The following is a 22,402-nucleotide window of genomic DNA, read 5'->3' on the forward strand; positions in this document are numbered from 1 at the left end:
CTCTTCCATCTCATCTGTTGTCCAGCCAGTGAGATCCAATTAATTAACTGCCCTGGCACTAACAAAGACAACTTTCCTATGAATCTGTGTCTCTGCATTTACACTGTGTGTGGATTCCCCCTTGTTTGGGGAAAGAAAAGCTAACCCTTCTGTCTGTGCCTTAGTGGGAGTCTAAAAGTATTTATCTCCCTACCCAATTACTGACTTCCATAAAACTAGTAGAAATTTCCTATTTTTTAGATATTCATATTTCACCTCATATTTGAGATATCAGTTGCCTCTGTCTCTGACTAAGTTTAGTTATGTAGTGAAAAAGCATGCTCAGAAAAGCAAGCTGAAAAGCATTGCTTGAAGTTTTAAACTAATTAAGGATTTGCTTAGCAATGTCACTCATTATTTTATGCATTTAATTACATCTTCAGTCTTTCTAAAACAAAACACTTACCTAGTCGGGCACATTCCTCGTGAGCTTGACACCATTTTCTTTTCCTGTGGGCCTCAAAATAATAGCAGCGACCGTGGAAAGGTATCCAAGATTTGTGTCCTCTTGATTCAAGACATTTTCCTGGAAGTTGTGAGACACCAGTATCACAGAATCACAGAACGTCAGGGATTGGAAAGGACCTCAAAAGATCATCTAGCCCAATCCCCCTGCCAGAGCAGGAACACCTAGATGAGGCCACAAAGGAATGTGTCCAGGCTGGTTTTGAATGTCTCCAGAGAAGGAGACTTCACAACCTCCCTGGGCAGCCTGTTCCAGTGTTCTGTTACCCTCACTGAGAAGAAGTTTCTTTTCAAATTTAAGTGGAACCTCTTGTGTTCCAGTTTGAACCCATTACCCCTTGTCCTACCATTGTTTGTCACCGAGAAGAGCCTGGCTCCATCCTCGTGACACTCACCCTTTATATATTTATAAACATTAATGAGGTCACCCCTCAGTCTCCTCCAGGCTAAAGAGACCCAGCTCCCTCAGCCTTTCCTCATATGGGAGACGCGCCACTCCCTTCAACATCTTTGTTGCCCTATGCTGGACTCTCTCCAGCAGTTCCCTGTCCTTCTGGAACTGAGGGGCCCAGAACTGGACACAATATTCCAGATGTGGTCTCACCAGGGCAGAGTAGAAGGGAAGGAGAACCTCTCTGGAACTGCTAACCACCCCCCTTCTAATACACCCCAGGATGCCATTGGCCTTCCTGGCCACAAGGGCACAGTGCTGGCTCATGGTCATCCTGCTGACCACCAGGACCTCCAGGTCCCTTTCCCCTACACTACTCTCTAACAGGTCACTCCCAACTTATACTGGAACCTGGGGTTTTTCCTACCCAGATGCAACACTTTTATCAGTATGGGCCTTTACTGATAGGAGATCAGGGAGCTGGAATCCAATATTTGTTTTTCCCATTAAGCTAGTAAGAGAAAACTAAACAGATTATATGAGATTTGTCATCATAGAAGAAATGAAGAATGTTCTAAAAAGAGCTTGAATATGGCTTTGATTTTGTATTTGAAAGAAAATTTTGCTTCAAATTTATCAAGGTGATTAGGAAGATATACCAGTTTATAAGTACAGATTCTGTCTAATGGTGATTTTTGTAATTGCTCTAGTCAATAGAATATCCAGCTGGTTTTCTGACATAAATATCTGCCTAGCTAGTCAAAACTGCTATTTTTAAAATGTCTTCTGACACTTCAGTCTCCTTTCTTTGACGGGATCAAAACCTTATAGCAGAAACTGTGATTGTGAATGGAAGTGTTGGTATAACTAAACGTGGTTTGCAGGATTTTTTATTAAACTGCACTCTGAATAAAGTCCATAGCGATTGATATAATAGAAAGATTTTGGATGAGAACATAAATGCAGATAGAACAAAAATTAAATGTTCCGTCAAATTACATTCTCTTCTGGTGTGTCTTCTGCAATCTATTGCTTTTCCTGTTAAGGAACATACGGCTCTCAAATTAGATTTCTAGAATATTGAAGTGGAAAGAGACATTATATATTAAATCTGAGGATTTTTTTGTCAAATTACAATGTCTTAAAATGTAATTTGGCACGCAATTTTAAATTTTCTAATAACTCAAGATCTTCCATAATGTTGACAAAAACAAGAATATAGCTAAACTGTGAAATGATGTTCATACTTATTTCCATAGATATTATGGAAGTTTGTGCCTAGAAGGCTCCTCAAGGAGCACACACCCTTGTGCTCACACGTGACATGAATTTGATATATATAATTATATCATTTCTAACAGATGCTAGACCTGTCTGTTCTTAGCAACCTGTAGTGATGGAGATTCCTTGACATGTCCAAAGCATTTGTTAAAGACTCTGTACTGATAAAATTAGAGTGTTTTCCTTGCTGTATGTAAGTCTGTTACTCCTTTCCAACTCATATCAGACATAGAGAAGAATTTAATTCAGATTCTTAGGGCTCATTTTTAGTATTTAAAATTGATAATCTGGTTTCTCTCAGTCTTTTGTTTCTTAGTCTTTTGTCCAACTCCAATTATAATATTTCCTCTTAATACTTGCTTCCTGGTCATCTGAAAACCCTAGTTAACTGAGAGCCATTTCAAGCTTTGGTGCCCCAAACTGGATACAGAATATACGGAATCATATGCTTACTAATGCCCCCTTTTTGTGCTTGTAAATGCTGACTGCAACAAAATGTACAATGTCTGTTATCCACAAAGGTGAAAGCAGAATGTTTTTGTTTTGTTTTGTTTTGTCTTCTGCCCTCCAGAAAGTACCTAACATTTATTCAGAGCATTTTTCAAGCCCTGGGAAATGGAAGGTGAGAAAGAAAGGGGGCATGAGAGAAGGCATAAAGCTGGGAGTCAGATAAGACATAATGTTGGTACGAGCACCCAAAGGTCTGCATGGAAAATGGGAGTGTGGGTGGGATTGTTCTTAATAAGTAGTGCTGATCACCATCGCTTTTGTTGTAGTTGTCGTGACTGTGATTCATGGGGAGGAGTGTGGCATGTGAAAACACACCTACCATCCAAATGTTCTCTCTCCCCTGTCATAAAACTAATGTAGACATCTCACAAACATAAAGGATTTTTTTTTTCCCCAAATATTTTAACTTCTTAATGGGAGCAATTACACCAATTGCATTTTTGAATGAAAAAAAAAAAATCCACTGGTCTATATGTACCACATCATATAGCCTTTAGATTCCTTTAACTAAGGAATTTTATCCCTGTTTCTGTCCACAACCTTATTTTGCTACTGCTTCCATAAATAAGACTACTCTAGTAGAACGCATGAGCATAAACACATACACATGAAAACCTTGCCTTCGCAGGTCTCAGATGTGCGACCTGAGAGATCATGTCAGCCATCACTGAGATTCATAAACATGTGGCAGGAAGGCAGGATGCATGTTGTTCCTGAAATCTCCTTAGATTAAGATAAATTCAAAATGTGGGAAATTTATATTTGAGACCCTTTAAATGACTCTGAACAACACACGGCATTGTTGTATACCACTTTGCAGGAGCATTTCTTTGTGCCAAAGCATGTAAGAGTTGGTAGTTCATTAAAATCTCCACTGTGTGAGTCTCATTGGAAGAACTCCAGCATCAATGGGTACTACTGTACCGATGCAACATGTTTTCTTCAGCTCTCCAGTGGCAGAAATTCATATAGGCTACAAGTTGAAACCATAAAGTAAGATCAGGTCCAGCATAGGCTTGACTACCTGTACGTAACACGTGTTCTTACCATGTTGCTGTTAAAACCAATCCACAGAGGCTCTCCATATTCCTCTGCAAGTAAGAACAGCAGTGCCTGGCTATACGGATGTAAAATGTCAGCAAGTTCTGAGACACTGTTACTGCTTTTTTTCTGTGCTTCTTCCCAATTCATTTTGTAATAGGTGACAGAATAGCTGATGCCACCAGAATTATCAAAAGCAAGGTCTAGCAACGACTGACCTGTAGGAATAAGGAAAAAAACCACCCAAGAACAGTTAAATCTGGCAGCCACATATTTGGCTTGTGACTGAATAACATCTTTATTTACAAACCTAATTGCTAGTGGAATGGAACACCACCTCATTGGTTCTTTTTAAGTAACAGATACTTTCAAAACAAAACAAACTTTCTGGATGAAAGAAATAAATTTTCATCCTCTGAGAATTTTGAATCAGTAAATTCACAGTATCTTACATTGCAGAGGTAAACTCACCCCATCAGTCAAAACTTACACACCTACCCTGACTGTTTTCAAAATACCATTTGAAACTTATCAGCTTTGTGACTGTTAGGTTTATTTGGATACATGAAAAACTTAACAGTTATGAAAATCTATAGATCATTATGAACTTAGGTAATTAAGCTATTAGCTACTTAATTATACTTTTTAAAATAAAATAATTTTGCTTTCCTAAATTCTGATATTTTGTTTATCATTCCCTTTTCCAAAACTTTGCTAAGGAGCACTGAGATGCAAGATGGGCCCTTAGGTTTTACTGATCCTTTATCTAAAACCAATCAACCGACCAACAAAAAGCAAAACAAAACAAAAAAATGGAACTGTTCTAAAGCATGATGAACAAGAAAAGTTATTTTAATCCTTGTGTTATAAATGTCAAGATTAGCAGTACAGAACTCACCACTATTCTTCTGGCATATCTACCCTCTGCTCTTATAACACACCTCATTGTTCCATTTTCCTACGTCATCAGCACGGCCACTCTTCAGAGAAACGCAAACTGTTGGAATAAGGGAAAGAATATGAGTACATTGACATTAGAAGTTATAAAGCAAAGTACTATAACCCCCTGGGTAGTTCCACTCCTTGTTTCTTTGAATTCTGATATTGTAGGATTTGTATTACAACTATTGCCATGTAAATCTTTGTAATATTCAGCTAGGTCTGTTTATTCATTTCATTATTTTGAGGAGACATACTTGAGAGGCACTATTATTTTCAAGAACTTGACACTTTCTGTCTTAACTAGTGAGTGACTATCAATAACTTTGTGAATAAGAATGAAACAAAAATAAATGGAGGTCATGCTTTATATTTGACTTGCAAAGCCAGCTTTGAGTAGCATTTATTCTTGGTAGAATAAGCTAAATGACAGTCCTAGACTGAGTTATTCTCAGCTCTAATTCTTAGAATTTATCTTTCAGCTACACCAGATCAGGTCCTGAGTGCTTAAGAACCTGGAGCTTCAAGTTTATTACAACCTGCAACAGTCTACCCACAACAGCTACCATGCAGGAATTTTAGGAACACCTCTTTTAGTGGCTCTTGACTCTAGTTTTTCAAGCTTGAGTAGATTTTCAATGTTATTTCACTCCTTTGAGAGGAAAAAACCCAGAAGCTTACTGGCAGAAGGGCCCAGAGCTTCTGGTTTCAAGGGTGTCCCTGTAATTAAATGGGAAAAAAAATCAAGATGTAAAATGTTTCCCAAATGTTGAGCCAGTATAAGTGTTTGATGAGTAGAAGTTATCTTAATGTCTATCAGTTTTTCATGCTTATATATTTAATGAAGTACATGTTTATATACTATCTTTGATGCAGAGAAAAAATAGATGTTCAAGTAACAGCAGATGTATCACAGGCCTGCATCTCTGTCTAGGTAGATTTTTGGTAAGTGCATCTTAGGACTGTTTCCTAGGTTAAGTGACTGAAGTTAGTCTGAATAAATACTTGTTTCAGAAAGAAAACTAAAGAGTGAAAATATTTCAATGTTGGAATATTTTGCACAATAATAAAAGATTCTTTAGGAGCAGTGTCTTGTATCTGAACAGAAGTTAAAATACTAAATAAATTTGTGCTTCAAAGTATTTTCAATTTTATTAGTATTCATTTGTTTGTGAAACTTTTTTTTCTATGAAACTACTTTGTTAAGAATCATATTTGACTGAAAATCTGCCAGCTTTTGAGAAATAATTTAAATGAAAAATTTCCACATCACATGGAGTGAGAGACTGGAGCAATGTTTCTCTAAACACACAAGGCCAAGAGCTATAAAAATGTAAAAAACAAATCACCTTCGTAATTTTTTTCCATAGCAATTCATCATAATGTTTGTGTTGTTTATGTGTAATTACATTAAATGAAGTAAGTCACACATATGCTTGGGTAAAAAACCATAATGTAATATTTTTAAAATAATCTCTTATATAATTGGTTAAAAGATTTAAAAGAAAAAATATATGTCTCTTCTGGAGATACAAAATGTTATGACTATTTCAGCAACTTTCAGTATACCATTATGCACTGCTGGCAAATGATGGTAATTTCTTCAGGCTATAATTTCTGCCATTCATACACTAATAATAATTAACACTGTACAGCTATCATAGACAATTAGCTAACAATTTTTAGCTGTACTAATCATGCAGGTGAGGACTTAAAAAGTAAGTCACCAGGAAAGGTGTCTTCACAACGTATCTTTAAAATAGATGTCTGTGACTATTACTTTTTAAGCAGGAGAAGCTGAAACAATGTGCCTTGATTAGAATCCGATTATTTTGAATAATTCACCAGCAGAGAAATATCTTATTTAGAAAAGTATCACTTTAAACATTAATTCTTACTGCTTGTGTGAAGGAGCCCAGGGAGCCACCAAAACAACACTTCTTTTAGTCTTTCTCTGCAGAAATCTCAGGCTTTTGCTTATCTTCTCTCTCAAAACCCTATAGATACAGGTAGAATGTGAAGTTTACAGAATGTTACTGACTGCCTTGTGTAAACAAAATAGGAAAACATGCCATTACAATTATCATATATAATATGGATTAAAGGGTATGCTAATTAGATAACCTTACATATCACTGATAGAGTGATAACTGCAGTGAATTCCATGAAAAAATTGTTTAAAAGCTCACTATGTTCATGCAATAATGTGCCATTCTCTGAAGTTAAGACACCCTATCTATTTGGTACTCTTCTGTCTCATGAGTAGGATTCTTAGAAAGAAAATAGTCTGAAACATGAATCAGTGTTATTGCTTTTATCCCAACCCAAGGGACATTTGGCATCAGAAACAGTTTCATGAACAAGGGGAAGAGTGATCTTTTCAACTATTTTTTTTTTTTTCCAGAGAAATTTTGCCTGTACTTCACAGTTCTGAACATCCCATAGTCCAGCTGCGTTGCCAGTCCTTAGGGCAACACAACCGGCTTCATTCCTGTTGTGAGATATAAAATAAAATTGAAATGTCTTTTAAAAGCGATTCCCCTGACATTTTTACAGCTCATGTGATTCATTTACAAAAGACTGTTTGAAATATTAGATGTAGTGTCCACTCAAAGGAGGAGCTTTGTAAAAAGAGGAAACCAGCAAGCAGAGTCCTTCATCGTCTTTCTTCCCCTTTGAAAAGCTTTACAAGTGCGTGAACAGTCTCTTGCCTGACTCTTTCCCAGGCCACTCACTGCGAGGATTTCACAGCCTGTCAGCCAGGCTGGAAGAGATTTCACCCTTTGCACTCAGTTCGATTTTTCTCTTTTAAGCAATGAGAAAATAAATATTTTCATGACATCATAGAAAATCACAGAACCATGGAATCACTGAAGTTGGAAAAAACCTTTAAGATCATCAAGTCCAACCATAAAAGTAGCACTGCCAAGTCCACCACTAAACCATATCTTTAAGCACCACGTCTACATGTCTTTTAGTCACCTCCAGGGGATGGCGACTCAGCGACTTCCATGGGTAACCTGTTCCAATGCCTGACAATCCTTTCTGTGAATAATTTTTTCCTAATATCCAATCTAAACCTCCCCTGCTGCAACTTGAGGCCATTTCCTCTCATCCTATCACTCACTACTTGGGAGCAGAGACCAACACTCTCCATGCTACAACTTCCTTTCAAGAAGTTGTAGACAGCGATAAGGTCTCCCCTCAGCCTCCTTTCTTCCAGGCTTAACAGCCCCAGATCCCTCAGCTGCTCCTCATCAGACTCGAGGTCCAGACCCTTCACCAGCTTTGTTGCCCTTCTCTGCACTCTCTCTAGCACCTCAATGTCTTTCCTGTAGTGAGGGGCCCAAAACTGAACACAGTATTCAAGGTGGCGCCTCATGAGTACTGAGTACATGTGTTAATGTCACTCCTACTTCAAAGGCATAATGTTCATATTTATCATCATGGATGTGTTTTGGTAAAGTTGGGAAACAGTTTAGAATGACAATGGCAGAGTACTGGGCATTGCTGTGTACCAATTTGTGTGCAGAACACCTTCACCAGTCACCCACTTGAATATCCCTTGCTCTTCTGTGTCTGAGAGACCAATCCAAAAATACTCAGACCAACAAGGCTGGTCAGGTAGGCTTGCTCGTATCTGAAATGACAGGATTCATATGGGGATTAAGCCTCAGTTTCCCTTAGTCTGCAATTTCACGGCATCCTAAACTATATAAGACTAGAATTAATGAAGTCATGGAAATATGTTGCTTAACTGGCTACCAGAAGGACTAACTTCAATAATAGCTGAAGCTGTGCTATACTGAAAAATTGTTCCTTACAGAACAGAGGCAGCTGTAATCTGTTCTTTCAGAGCAAAGTACTGGAAAACATGAATGTGTGAAATACACTTAGGTAGAAAAGACATACTGTATTATTTTTTTTATCCAGAAAATCATACTATTTTTTTTATGGTTTCACATTTTTTTTCCAAAACGCTCTCAACTATTTTATAAAATTCCAACAATATTGCATCAGATATACAGTTTTTAAACTCTTTTCATACCTGTCTTCTATAGTTGTTAGATAACCACTGCTCCTTTTGCAAGTTTTCTTTGCTTTAGAAAATGTTACAGAGCAATGTCCAACCAGGTAGCGGTAAAAACCATGTTTTTCCCACCCCTGTCGAGAACATGGGAAATATACTTGCCGTAAAAAGAGGATATGTTATAGTGCTTAAACTTCAGTGCATACTTTTAAATCAACATATTTTTAATATAACCTAATGTGATACTGTATTAATTTGAATTCCAGTGGGCTAATGGAAATTAAGGTTAGGAAGCAACCAGTAAGAAGAGATTTAATGCATATTAGTCCCTCTTTTTTACAAAAAGTAACTGATAAATTTTAACTGATAAAAAAGTCAAAGGCACACAGAATGGAGAGTGTATTCAGAAGCAGGTGAATAAAATACAGAACCAATGAGAGTAGTATGTCTTATAATGAGATGCTGACTTGAGTTTCTCAATGTTTCTAGGCTAAAAGAACAGTGTTTAGACTAATTAATTGATTTAACTCATCAGCTCACCTAAAAAGCCTGAGGTAGCATAGAAACTATTGAAAAGCAGAATCTTCAAAATTAGACCTAAATGCCAAGTCCCTTTTCTCTTCTATACCAGCTGAAGATTTGCTTGCTGCATCCAAAAAAGGTAAATAAAACCTGAGTTCAGTATTTGGCTGCTGCCTAGTTCCATTTAGCACAATGAGTCTCAGCTCTGTCCCCACATGGGTTGTGCAAAATGTTACTAAGTATAGAACAGTAGTAAACAGGAAAGTAAAAAGATGGATAAAGAGTATACAAGAGTATAAAATAACTTGTTCAAAACAAGTTCATAAAAGCAATTCAATTGTTTTGGTTTGGCTTCAATAGTGAGATTTGTCATCATCTTGCATCATGTCACATAGTTCAGAAGTGGCTCCCAGCCTCTACTGCATCTTAGATGTCCACAGATGGTTGTAGAACAATATAACAAATATGCAGAAAACTGCAGTAATAGCTTTAGCCTCTTTCACAGACAGTTCTGAGACAACTCATATTGACTGAAAAAAAAAAAATAAATAACTTAATTTTAAATAAGGGAAAGTAGTGAAAATTTTCACCCTGAATTTGATTCAAAAACATTCATAAGGGATTAAAAAACCAGTTTCATTGTCAAGTGGAACTTGTGAAAACAATGGATTTTTGCTGACCAGTTTCCTGGTTACACTTTCTTCTTACCTCAAGGCAGGCAGGACCAGTCTTCATCGTCCCAGAAACTCCCTGTAGTGGGTCTCTTCTGCAGATGTAACCAAACTTTCTATCGAAGGCACTGTCTGCCCAGTATCCATCCTAGATGCAGTTTGGTAAGAGGAAAAAAATAGTGAGGCAGAACCTGTTCCCTTTAGAAACATTTTGATGTTTTGGTTTTTGTTTTTAATATTCCTTCAAGAAGAGAAAAAAATCTGTATTTTTTTTAATGAATTCCAAATATTTGTTCTTAATTGTGAGGTTATGTTAAGCTAAGCATCATGGGAAGAGTGTTAAGGTTTGCTTGGCATATAATGTATGCTCACACTCAGACATGAACATTTATCTAGTTATCTCTAATTTAAGTTTAAATTTAATTTTGAACAATTGTATTTCTGAGTGAATAAAGATACCATTACCTGATCTGTTTCTAAGTTGCATTCACAAAAAACCAAAACACTTAGAAATAGAAAACAAAACAAAACAAAACAAAATAAAAAACCCACCAAAAAAACCCCCACAAAGAACAAATAGTGTAGTGCTACACAAACATGGAGTGATTCTACCTGTCTTGCCATAATGACACAATCTTGTTGCCCATTGGTTTCATGAGTTGGTTCTCCAGGAAACTATCTGGTATATGTCATAGGAGTTCCATCACTCCACTCGAAGTACATTTGAGTGTTGAGGTCATTCAGACCAATCCACAGCTCATCCACAGCTTCTGAGAACAGAAATTTACCTGTGTTAGTACACAAGTTGAAACAGTCCATAGGAGCAAGATTTTACGGAGATGAGCTCAACTTGCCATGTTACAATACACATTCATCTAGATTAAATGTCAGTGGAGTTTATTTTAAGATCTAATTCACATTTTTCTTTCAAGAAGTCAAAAAAATGAGATGCCAGCAGGAAATGAGATTCCTCAACTTTATCAGTAAAAGTCCATTACTGTATCTACAGCTACAAGGTGTCTGAGGCAGATAATCAGCTCAAATACTGCAGTAACTAGAGCTGTTATTTCTTTCAAGTGATTTCAAGTGGTGTAAAACAAATGAAAATCAAAATGAAAAGAATGAAAAGAAAATGAAGAGACCACTGATGATTCCTCTTGTGGAGGAATCTTGTGGATTTCTAGAAATACAGTTCTTCATTTTTACCAAACACTGCCCTGCAGAATTACTCACTGTAGCCAAGCTGAGACAGAATGAAGCCATGCTCCTCAGGGTTGTGGATACTGGCCAGATTGCCACTGCTCTCATTGCCAGAAATTAGGGCTTCTCTCTACTCTCTGGGGTCTCTCTGAACCATGAAACAGTGATGTCCATAGGGCAGCCATCCTTCTGGGCATTTAACAGGCTCTGTATCCCCTCAAAATCAAAGCGTATTTCAAGTTTTTAAACAGTGCAAACTGAAGTCTAGAATAACTGCAATTACATTTGAAATGAGTTAGTTAACTAATTAGAATGAAAATGGAGTGGATATAAATAAGCAGCACTTCTATTCATTCCTCATACATATAAAACATTTTAGTCTGTTCGCTGTTCTGCACTGTACTTTTACAGAAAACATACTGCATTTAGACAAAAGAGGAAAATAGTGAAGCCATTTGTTACTGGGCTTTACCAGTGTGAAATATTCACTTTTTTTGACAGTGGAATATTTTGGAATTCCATGCATAGTGTTTTCACACAATATAGCCCACTTAATCATGTTTTGCATATTTCAAAAAGACGTTATTACCATAGCGCAAGTAATTCTCTGCACACACGGCTTTCCATACTAAGTCTCATGAAATAAATCCAAGCGAGGTGTAGTAGAAAACTGGTCTGAAGGAACTTGCTCTTTTTTTCAATCTTTCTAGGTTACAGGCAATCCTACTGAGAAGGTGGTTTGAGCCTATTGGTGCCATCTTTCCAAGCCTTTGGTGATAAACCTTGGTGTTTTCATTAGAATGCACTGCATGAAGAGTGAAGCAGCTCTGACTTTATTTTCATATCCATGCAGTCCATCATACTTTTGTGATAGTGTATATACTATGTGATAGTGGATGGTTTAGACTGGTGACTCTGGGATTGTGAATAATAACAGGACATACAAATTGCTTGTCTGGTTACTGGGTTCCAGGAACATTTCCAGTATTTAAACATATTTGATTAAAAAAATAACAGTATGCTTTCTTCTGTGCCACTCATCAAAGCAGAAGAATGAGTGACAATGCTTTTACAATGCTTTTACAATGCTTTAAAAAAAAAAAAATAATAATTTTATTGTAAGGAGCCATGACATTTCATTTTAGTGACACAATTCTGTCTTTGTCAAAGGGTTTTTATTTGCTTGACATACCTGATGGAAGAATGAAAGGATCCAGTGTGGAGTTTTCCTATTTACAGATATAGCCAACTTTCAGCTCACATGGCTGGTTTCCCCATTTAGCATCTCTTCTGGGATTTAGTACTGCACAAAGTTTCTCAGCCTTAGGGCTTCCTTCATAGAATAAGAAACAAGTTATTTTTATGTAGCACAGGTTTTATGTCAGCAGCTGAAAGAAGAATTTACTTCCAGCCTTTTCATGTGTCAATTACAGACTCATGACTTCATTGCTACAGTTATTTTTCTACCAGATATAAGGAAATGCAATCTAAAAGTACCCTTCAAAACATTTCTTTAGATGCTTGTTGCATAATTCACACATTCTGCCATCTTTGATTGCAGAATAGTGGTCTCAAAAATAAGACATTCCTATAAATTTTGTGAAAATGGTTGGCTTGCACAAGAAGAGAGACTAAACTTTGGGCCTGCACTGATGGAAAGGCTGCAGCAAGTCCTTTCCTTACCCTGCCCACCATCTATTAAGGAATATGTAGTTCACAACCAGTTGCAAAATAAATTATATTGTTAGCCAGTCAGCAGATGCTGGGCTGGAGTCCAGACGTTGAAGGGGAACCTGGTGCTGCTACAGTTGTGATGCCACACAGAGACTGTAGGAAATCAGAGTTCATATTTTCACAGCTCATGAAACATCTAGTTTTATACACAATTTGTTGTCAGGACGCTAATAGGACTAAGTAATGAGCTTAAAACACTCAATTACGTTTGTGAAAAGTGAGGACATAGTCTGAGCTAATATTTTTGGGCAGGAACACAGTAAGGGAGCATCTTAACATAGTTCATATTCAGACAAAGAATTTTACAGACATGAAGAGTATTCTTCAGAGCAAGAATCGTCAGCGGCTAACAATAAAAAGAAATTTCAAAACCTGAAAATTAGAGTTCTAGTTCATCATTTTAAAGATAAACCAAGCTCAGTAAATTAATATTATTTGTTAAAAATATGAGACAAAAGCTAAATGCCACTGATCTGTGAGATATGTTGTCTGGCAGTTGAGTAGGGAGTGATGGTAACCTAGATTGGGCAAAACTTGACAGGGTAGGCTTCCTCTGTATAGAAGCATGTTAAATAGGTTCTCGTTTCCAGAGCTTTGTTCAGCAGAGCACAAAAATAATAATATGGAATTCCTAAAATAAAGTCTAAGCACACCTTTTGGATGAGGCATAACAAATCACATGTGAAAACAAATTTCCTAATTTCCACAACACTCTTGTAGGAAAATCTTCCTTTCTATGTCAGGTTCTGGTTGAGCAACTTTCAGCGGTGTGCTGTAACAAAAAAGTTCAACTCATGCCCTTTGGAAAGGTCCTTTCTGCGTGTCCCTTTGGCAACTGGCTTCAGGCTTGCTCCTTGCTGTGAGCCGAGCCTCCTCACATGTCCTCACACTTGCTGTGTGTCTTTCCTGTGCCTGCCTCTGCAAACAGCCCTCCAGGAGGTTCTCCAGAACAATTGTCCTTAGGGAACAGGCAGTGTTTTCCTTTTCTCACAAAGGTCCACAATGTGATGACTTTTTTTTTTTTCCCCCTACTCCCAAAAGATAAAACTGGAAATGTCTAGGTCAACTCATGCTAACAGCCGTCATGTGGGGATACAGGAACTCCAAGGGTGTGGGCTGCTTGACCTGACAGCCAGCTGCTGCTCTTCCCTGCAAGGCTTAAGGAATTTGACCAGATTGCAGAAGGTAGAAAACCATCTACCAGACTCAGCAGTTCTGGACTTTCCCTTAATTCTCTGTGCCAGACAGAGACAGGTGTCACCTTTGAGACTTAGGGAAGGCCAAAGGAGGGAATATGTATGCATTTATTCCGCAACTTTCAAAGATAAACTGTCAATGTGATGAACTCTATTTACAGTCTCTCTTGAATATTGAATATTGAAGAGGAGAGAAGAAAAGTGAAAAGTATGAAAAGTGAAAACTATAAAAAGTGAAGGGGAAGGCTTTGAAAGACTGAGGCTCGCTGACAGCTGAGTCCTTGCAGGGGAATACACGGTTTAATAATCCTTGTGAGAGCTGAAGAGACACAGAGGTTTGATAATAACTCACTTGAAGGCATTCCTAGTATGCTGCAGCTTGACTACTGCTTTTTACTTTATGTACTTCTGATAGAGGAGTTTCATTCTTCCACTTGAAACTCCTTGTGATATATCCTATGAAGAAAAGCATAATTCTCAGCTTTTTAATCTCACATGTCTCATAAGCCTGTCATCTCTATTTCCTTGCCTTCATGGGGAATACTACAAGATTTTAGTTACTATGCATTCAGCATTCTGATAGGAAATATTTACTCCAAAAACTGTTAAAAAACCCAATTACTACCTGGTGCTCAGTTAAAGTATCCAAGAGGAATGCCACCACTCCACTGCCAGCCGCTGTTGAGATTCAGACTGTTAAACCAAATACAGAGGGAGGATCTCTTGCTGTCAATCAAATCTAGGTAACCAAAAGAGTTGAATTCTAATGAGATTTGTTAGGAAATGCACTGCATTTTCAAACTTCAGAGGAAGATAATGAATCTCTGCTTAGTGATTTCCAAGTTCAGTACAGATTACGTATTTACTGGTAATAAACTCAGAGAATGCATTCTGTACATAAAGGGTAGAGAACACCAAAAGACTGTTTTGCATATTAGTTTATCTGAATTTAACGCTATTCCACAGTTATATGTAAGCAATAAGCTTTGAAAACTGAAACACTAAATTGCTATTTTTAATATTTATATAATAACTTTGCTTGATTGTGATGTGATTGATATAGGGACTTTGTTCTACTCTCTATGCATAAATCCAAAAAGTCTTTAGCTTTTCAATAGTGTTTTGTATAAAATTTGTATGGTATTTCCAAAAATCCATTTCATTAGATATAGTTATTTCTTAACATGAAAGTTATAAAATCACTGCCTCCTATAATGACATTCCTTCTTGTAATGTCCCTTTCTGTGACCTTGCTGGTGTTTTCTGAGCTTGAGCCAACTGTCACTTAATTAGCTGGCAATTCTTAACTTTCTTTGTCATTATCAAATCACAGTTCCACAACTTACAAAAGTTCCACCTATAAAAAGATTAATTTACAGTAATTGTGTTATTCCTCTAGCAGTACGTATCATTCATTGTAATGTGATTAAAGTACTGAAACATTTGTCATCAGTCAAAAAACCTCTTTGACACTCTTTACTGAGTCTTGCTTATTACTTCACCGCTTAGATACATTTGTTCATGTGTCTCTGTGATACTTAATTCTGCATTGTGCTGCTGGAAGCCATTCCTTGCTTGGTGCCTTGTGAGAGCAGACTGGTAGTTTATCTGGTAGTAGGTTCCTACCAAAGGCTCTGTACTCCAAAAATCTGTCCTTGTCTGCATGAGAGAAAGGCAATTTAGTATTGCAGTTTGTTATAAACATCTTACACAAAATGTTATGAGAAAATTTAACTTAGACTTACTTGTGAAATGAGATTCTGGAGCAAATAATGCCCAGACCCCCAAAACCCATATTGTTCCATTAGCTTGATCTTTGTTATGTAAATAAGTGGTTTGCCATTGACAGTAGCAGAGATGGACCTTTCATCTTTTATTTCCACTTTACCCTGTGAAATCTGATGATCTCCAGGTTAAAAAAAAAAACAGTGTGAAGATGTCAGTAAAGCAAAACTGAACCTTGCTCTTTATCCACTCTGAAAACCTGTTCAGCAGCTCATAAGGCTGCGCCTGAATTAATACTTGGCTGAAGTATAATGGAAATGCGAACATTTCCAATGATGGAAAGTTTGCTTTTCAAACTATGGCATCATTAGTTTTTTTACAATGATATATTGAGGGGCTGGAGTGAGTTCAGAGAAGGGCAACGAAGGTGTGGAGGCGTCGGGAGCACAAGTCTGCTGAGGAGCGGCTGAGGGAACTGGGGCTTTTCAGCCTGGAGAAAAGGAGGCTGAGGGGAGACCTTATCACTGTCTGCAACTACCTGAAAGGAGGTTGTAACATGGAGGGGGTTGTTCTGTTCTCCTAAGTAGCAAGTGATAGGATGAGAAGAAATGGCCTCAAGTTATGCCAGGGGAGGTTTAGATTGGATATTGGGAAAAATTTCTTCATGGAAAGGGTTGTCAGGCATTGGAATGGGCTGCCCAGGGAAGTTGATTTTATGCTGAATATTGTCATATTTAAAGCATACTGATCTTTTCCTGGATGTTACCTACTGACAGATACACTCAGAAAATTTTCAGTCTGACTGTAGAGTCACAGGAAACATCTTTGTTTCTTCTGTAGGGAACCTTATGGCATGGCAGAGACATTTTTGAGTAAAATCAAGTCATTAGAAGGTTTTTCCTTCCCACACTACTAACAACGTTTCAGTATTGATATATTTACCTAACCATGTTGTGTTATAGCATCTATGTCAGCATTTGGGACTTAACTGCCAGCTAGACAGAACCCATAGAGATGGTCTGTGTTGAAGTCAAGGGTGGTTGCACACCAGAGCAAGCCGTCTGACCGGCCGCGGTGCACCTGGCCTGCCACCTCCCACTCAGCTGGAAGGGCAAGGCACACGGAGCTCTGTTGTCATTTCCTAACAGTGTGAACACAACTGAGGGGGCAAACGAGAAATTATAATACAGGTAGAGGAATCTGGGGAACCCAGGTCTCCACGCATCTGTACTCTTCATAAGGCTATGTGGAGGAAGTGTTGCCAGCGTTATGCCAGTGTAACTGGGGACATACTGTCACCAGCAGTGTCTTGCAGGGAAGTTCTGGGTAGATCTTGCAGTTTACCCTCTACTTAGGATATCACCAGGTGTAACAACTGGAAATAGACTTCGGCTTCAGACTGTAGCCAACTATGAAAGAACTGTAGTGATTTTTGTCTCATATATTTAAATACATTTTTCTAAAAATAACATCATTTTGCGTATCACGTAGCTTAACATCCCATCATTCATTAAAAATAAATAATTGATTTAATTGTAAAATGTTGTGGGATTTTTGGCATCTGAAATTTCATCAAGCAACTGAATAGTAACGTCCATGGAATTATTTCCTTACATTTAATATTGGCATATTAAATATAACAATTTTTGCCTTTCATCCAGCAATAGGAATATAATTTCACTAGTACTGGTATACAGTTATATAAAGTGCTTTGATTTACACTAACAATTAACAATAGCCTAGATCAACCTTTGCTTTAAAAGTAAAGAAAAAAAATGCACATTTTTTGCATGTGCTGCATTCTGTGTGAAGCTAAGCAGCTGCACATCTCCAGGATGGAGAAACTCAGGCCTGAGTATGTGAACTAATCATCCTTCAGTCCACCACTGCCTGAGGTGGAACAGCTGGTATTAGACTAAGGGGAGCAGAAATCAAAGGACCCTGTCTCTGATGGCAAACAAGTGGGTAGAAGACACCATCAGGATTAACCTTTAAACTTTATCACCTTGAGAACACAAATCATTAATGGTTCTGTAGATCTTCCATTAATTCATCATCACTGATCCTGTGCTCAACAGAAAATTTTGTTCTTTTCTTTTGCCAGCACTAAGAAATAAATCTTCCCCTTGGACTGACAAGGTTGCATTTCTGAAGTCTCATTTCTGGAGTTCACGCTCATTGTTGCAGGGGTACAGACAAATTTCAGCCTGGATTTGCTTGTAGGGCATGGGCACTCCCAAATAAGGTGCAAATGCCATGCACATCACCTGGTGGTCTGGCACCCACCTGGGTTTTTGTAACTCATTTTTTTTGTTGCAAGCAGCTGTTGTGACTGCATAAGAGCTCTGAGCAATTAAACAGAGCTTAGTATCCTCGTTGCATATTAAAAATGATTCATTGTCTATGAAACAAAATGATCAGAATTAATGTATTTATGGTGAGCACATGGTGAGGGGAGCTTGTGAGGAGAGAGATGTGCTGTTGATTCTATGCTGATCTGACTCATGTCAGAAGACTGTAAATCTGAGTCACTTTTGCAAAGATCAAACAGCAGTTTCAAGACTTTTATTTCCTTCTAGGAAAGAAAAATAAGTGCAGCTCATGTAAATACAATACAGAGGAATAAGAGCACATAAAATACATTATGACATCTTCAAAAATGTCATCACTAGAATGGAATTTTCATGAGTACAGTGGATTCTATTTTCTAAATCTCTCCTGAAATACACATTTCTTTCAAGTTTTCCGGAAGAGAACTTCCTGAAGATTTGGAAGTTTGCCATTACTTCATGCTCTATAGATTTAGCTCATGTTACATACATCTCCATGGGTCTGCATTTGTGCTTAACACAGTTAGTGAGTGAGCTGTCTGTGACTCTTTCTCCTCCTGTAACTGGCATGTTCTGTTATGGTTTGGTTTGGGTTTGGTTTTTTTAGAATAAAAAACTGTGGAACATTGATTTATTATCTTTCTATGTTCCAGTATCCTTTCAGTAGTACGTCTATTACAAGAAGTCAACATAATTCACACAATCAAATCACAAACATTCTTACAAGAGCAAACAGCAGGCAGTATATAGAAGACACTACAGGTGTGTGCTTATGTGCCTGTGCTTTGTTATGGAAGGGCAGTATGTAAAAGTTTAACAAGCTAGTTAATGCTTTCAAACAATTACAGGCAGCCTGATTGAGTACTCCATGAAGAAAGCAGGTGCTGCTGTGGTTGTACTGCTGCCATGTGAAGCGGTCACTCAGTGCTGGGCATCGGTCTGAAAAGCTGAAAAGCTTCCTGCTTTTCAAAATTTGAGTAGTCTACAGCTCCTGCTAGATTTGGGTCATGAGGCAGTGAAATTTGAACTACTAGAAATGTTCTAGGATTTATGGGACAGGAGGGCAAGGCTTTGCCCTTCAGTTCTCTGTGCCTGAAACCCCTACCTGGAAACAGAGATGTAGCATCAACTCCATTTCCATCTGAAAGAATAACCATGTAAGTGACAATGAGAGTCCCTTCCAACCACAACAGTAAACAAGGACAGCATGTTAGGGCACAGCCGATGTTGAGTAGTGAACAGAGCAGAAAGTGTCCGGGAAATTCTGGGAAGTTCTGACAGGAAGAATAGTTCTTGTTAGGTTATCTGTATTTAATGCTTGAGCTCTCCCAAGAAGATCCTGTATTACCTTGACCAGCTTAGTAACCTATGGAAGTTTCACTTCTACATGTCTAAATTTAGAGCTAAGACCTAATTTCTTCTTTCCCTGTACATTTAGACAGGTTTTAAACCCTATTAAATATAGTATTTATTTCTGGTAACTAAGTAAGTGTTTAGTGTAGTGCCCTAAGTTTCAGCTATTGCTTCTTATGGTATTTTTGCATCTCAGGAGCTCTTGTTGGAAACTGTGAGGGTCGTGCTTGGAATATCACATGGGTTTGGATCCCAGCTCACAGAGCAGAGGTGAGACTCTCTTTTTGCAGAGGCTAGTGCTGGCACAGCTCACACGGCACAGTGTCTGCTTTCAGAAGCTGTGATTTGTACCCCGCTCCTCCACAAATCTAATGAATTGAAGGATAAAGGAAAAATGTCCTTGAACCTTATCACTATCCTTACATCAAAAGGGAACTGTAATCTGTCCTTGGTCAACTTCAGAGCCTTAACTATGCCTTTCATCATTATGTTAAAAGCCACAGTGGTTATTCCAGGGCAGTTCTCTGATCTTTTAGATATTGTTTTTTTTCGCCAGCGTCTGCTCAGCCCCAGTATTACATCTCGCATTAATCCAAAAGCTCCATCTCACCCCACACAACCTCATCCTAAGGCTAAGAGGTACACACACAGCAACCTATTTAATAATTTTCTCTTTTAAATTTTTTGTAACGCAGTCATATATACAGACAAGAACTATGGAGCACGCTGTGAAGACCATGGACTTCACAGGGCAGACAAAACCATTAAAGTTGTATCCACATACATGACTCTGTCCTGATTTCTGATTCCAAGTTTCACCCCATCTTGACTCTTCCCATCTTTAATAGTGAACCAACATCTCTCTATCTGCATCTCTTTTAAACTTCTATGGGCCACTCCAGTTAAGATGACTATGAAATCCAAGGTAGTCAAGCTGTGTGAAAATCTTGACGAGCATGAGATGCAAGCAAGGTAACAAACATGCCCCCTTTCACATCCGCTTTTGCAGGGGATAAAAAACAAAGACTCACCGAGTGTCTGAAAAGCAGTATGAACACAAGAGAGGAAGACTAAGACTGTAGAAAAAGTAAAGTGTTTCATTTCTTCTTATTCACAAAGAGATGACATGAAATTGGTTGCTGCAGTAGAAGTCTTTAAGGAACCAGTTTGCACTGGCTACTCAGTTTTTGAGTTTCAGATGAAAGGGAAAACTCTGGGCTTTAAATAAGGAAATATCCTGTCACATGTGGTATTTTGAAATCTATAAATAATTACAAAATTCAACCTTTGCATCTGAAAGTGAAGTTTCCTTCCATTTGAATGCAAGTGGCAAAGTATGTAGACTTTAGCATCATTCCTCTGAATTATTTTTAAGTTTCTTTGTTCTGCTCTGGGATTTTAAAGCACTGACCCTCAAAGACAAAGAAGCCAGGCGTGCAATTTAAATGGATGTACTTTAAATTTCATACATACTTATCTGGTAAATTCAGAAAAAAAATGACAATTTCTTGGCCAGATGGGTCTTCACTGCTACAAAAGATATATTCATTTAAATGTCAGCTACTTTGGTGTGAAAAATTAACCCAGATTGGACAACTTAATTTTGCTCCATAACTTGACAAAATGCATACTTGGCTTTTATCTTCTCCAATTTATCAACCGGCAATACTACTGGGCTGTTATTTCATGTGAATTTGTCTCAGGAAAACAAATACAAATTACCAAATCTTTACAAATCCTTCTGTTAATCAGTGATTTAGATGACAGAAGCGCCTTTCAAAATTATTTAATCCATAAAGTACAAATGAATGTTAATACATAATAATTTTTTCTTTGTACCAAGTGTAAATGAGACAAGCAAGGAGAAACATTCCCAAACATTGCAAATGAGCAACAGCCCTTTAAATGGGAATCAGCTTCAGCTACGATGTAAAATTGTCTCTGTTTTGAAGGAAAAGGAAGAAAGATATTGCAGGGAAATTATCCTTAGAATTTTCTCTCATTTTTCATGGCTTTGTTAGGAAGACAAATCTCATAATATATTTTGTGAGGGCAAAACATGACTTATGTGAGAGAAGAAACCTATGTACAGGGTCTTCAGAGCTGCATTGCCAACATCAACTATCAAAATTATAAATAATGATGTTATGTGGGATTTGGGATTTTTTCATCTGTTTGGTCTTTTAATTTGCATTGCCTTTATCATTAACCATCAAACAGCACTGAATTCAGTTCAGTGGCAGTAGTTACAAAAAAGATAAATATGGATCTGTTTTGTAACTTACATGAAAGAAAAAAAACAAAAGGTGTAGGATTGAGGTGAGTGTCAGTAAAAGTCGTTTGAGTACAGAATGTCCTGCAACCCCTGTCCTCTGCAATATGTTTTGTTTGACTGCAAAATCTGCAAACCAGCAATCGAATGTCATATGACTCCCTCCTTCCCAGTGACCTCCCCTGGACAGCTCTCAGGTACTTTCTAAGGGTCTGTTTTTCCCAGATATCCTTGAGATTTATTATTTATTTTAAATTCAGTTTGTCATAGACAACATAGAATTAACACTGAAATATCATTATGTAATATATAGATCCTTTACTGATATAATCTCATATTCATAATTGATACAAAACATTCAAAGTTGTAGAATATGAATGAGGTTTTGCAAAGATTTATTTGTTTTGCAAAATCCAAGTTGAAACCATGAATGAAGGAAAACCATTTGCATTTCACATATAACACTATGGCAAGGAAGATAGTTGTGTAAAGACTCTAACACAGGGGCAGTAACAGGGGAATAACCATGTAAATCTCTGTTTATTGCAGACACCATTTTGCTTGGGTAACAATATGCACACTTCAGTACTCTGTGGTGGGATATATTCTCAAAGTGCAGACTTTGGGGCTGAGTGTTCAGCAGAGTTCTCACTGTATGTCTGTACTTGACTCTGTATGTGATGCTGCTACTAATCTCTAAAAA

The 22,402-nt window shown here is 37.6% G+C and overlaps 1 pseudogene; it reads right to left on the reverse strand.

Annotated features, from left to right (window-relative positions):
* Positions 1–283: 283 nt before the first annotated feature.
* Positions 284–20,528, reverse strand: LOC102091151 (macrophage mannose receptor 1-like; annotated as a pseudogene).
* Positions 20,529–22,402: the final 1,874 nt, after the last annotated feature.

The sequence above is a fragment of the Columba livia genome, chromosome 2, assembly GCF_036013475.1.
Source record: "Columba livia isolate bColLiv1 breed racing homer chromosome 2, bColLiv1.pat.W.v2, whole genome shotgun sequence".
Lineage (NCBI taxonomy): Eukaryota > Metazoa > Chordata > Aves > Columbiformes > Columbidae > Columba > Columba livia.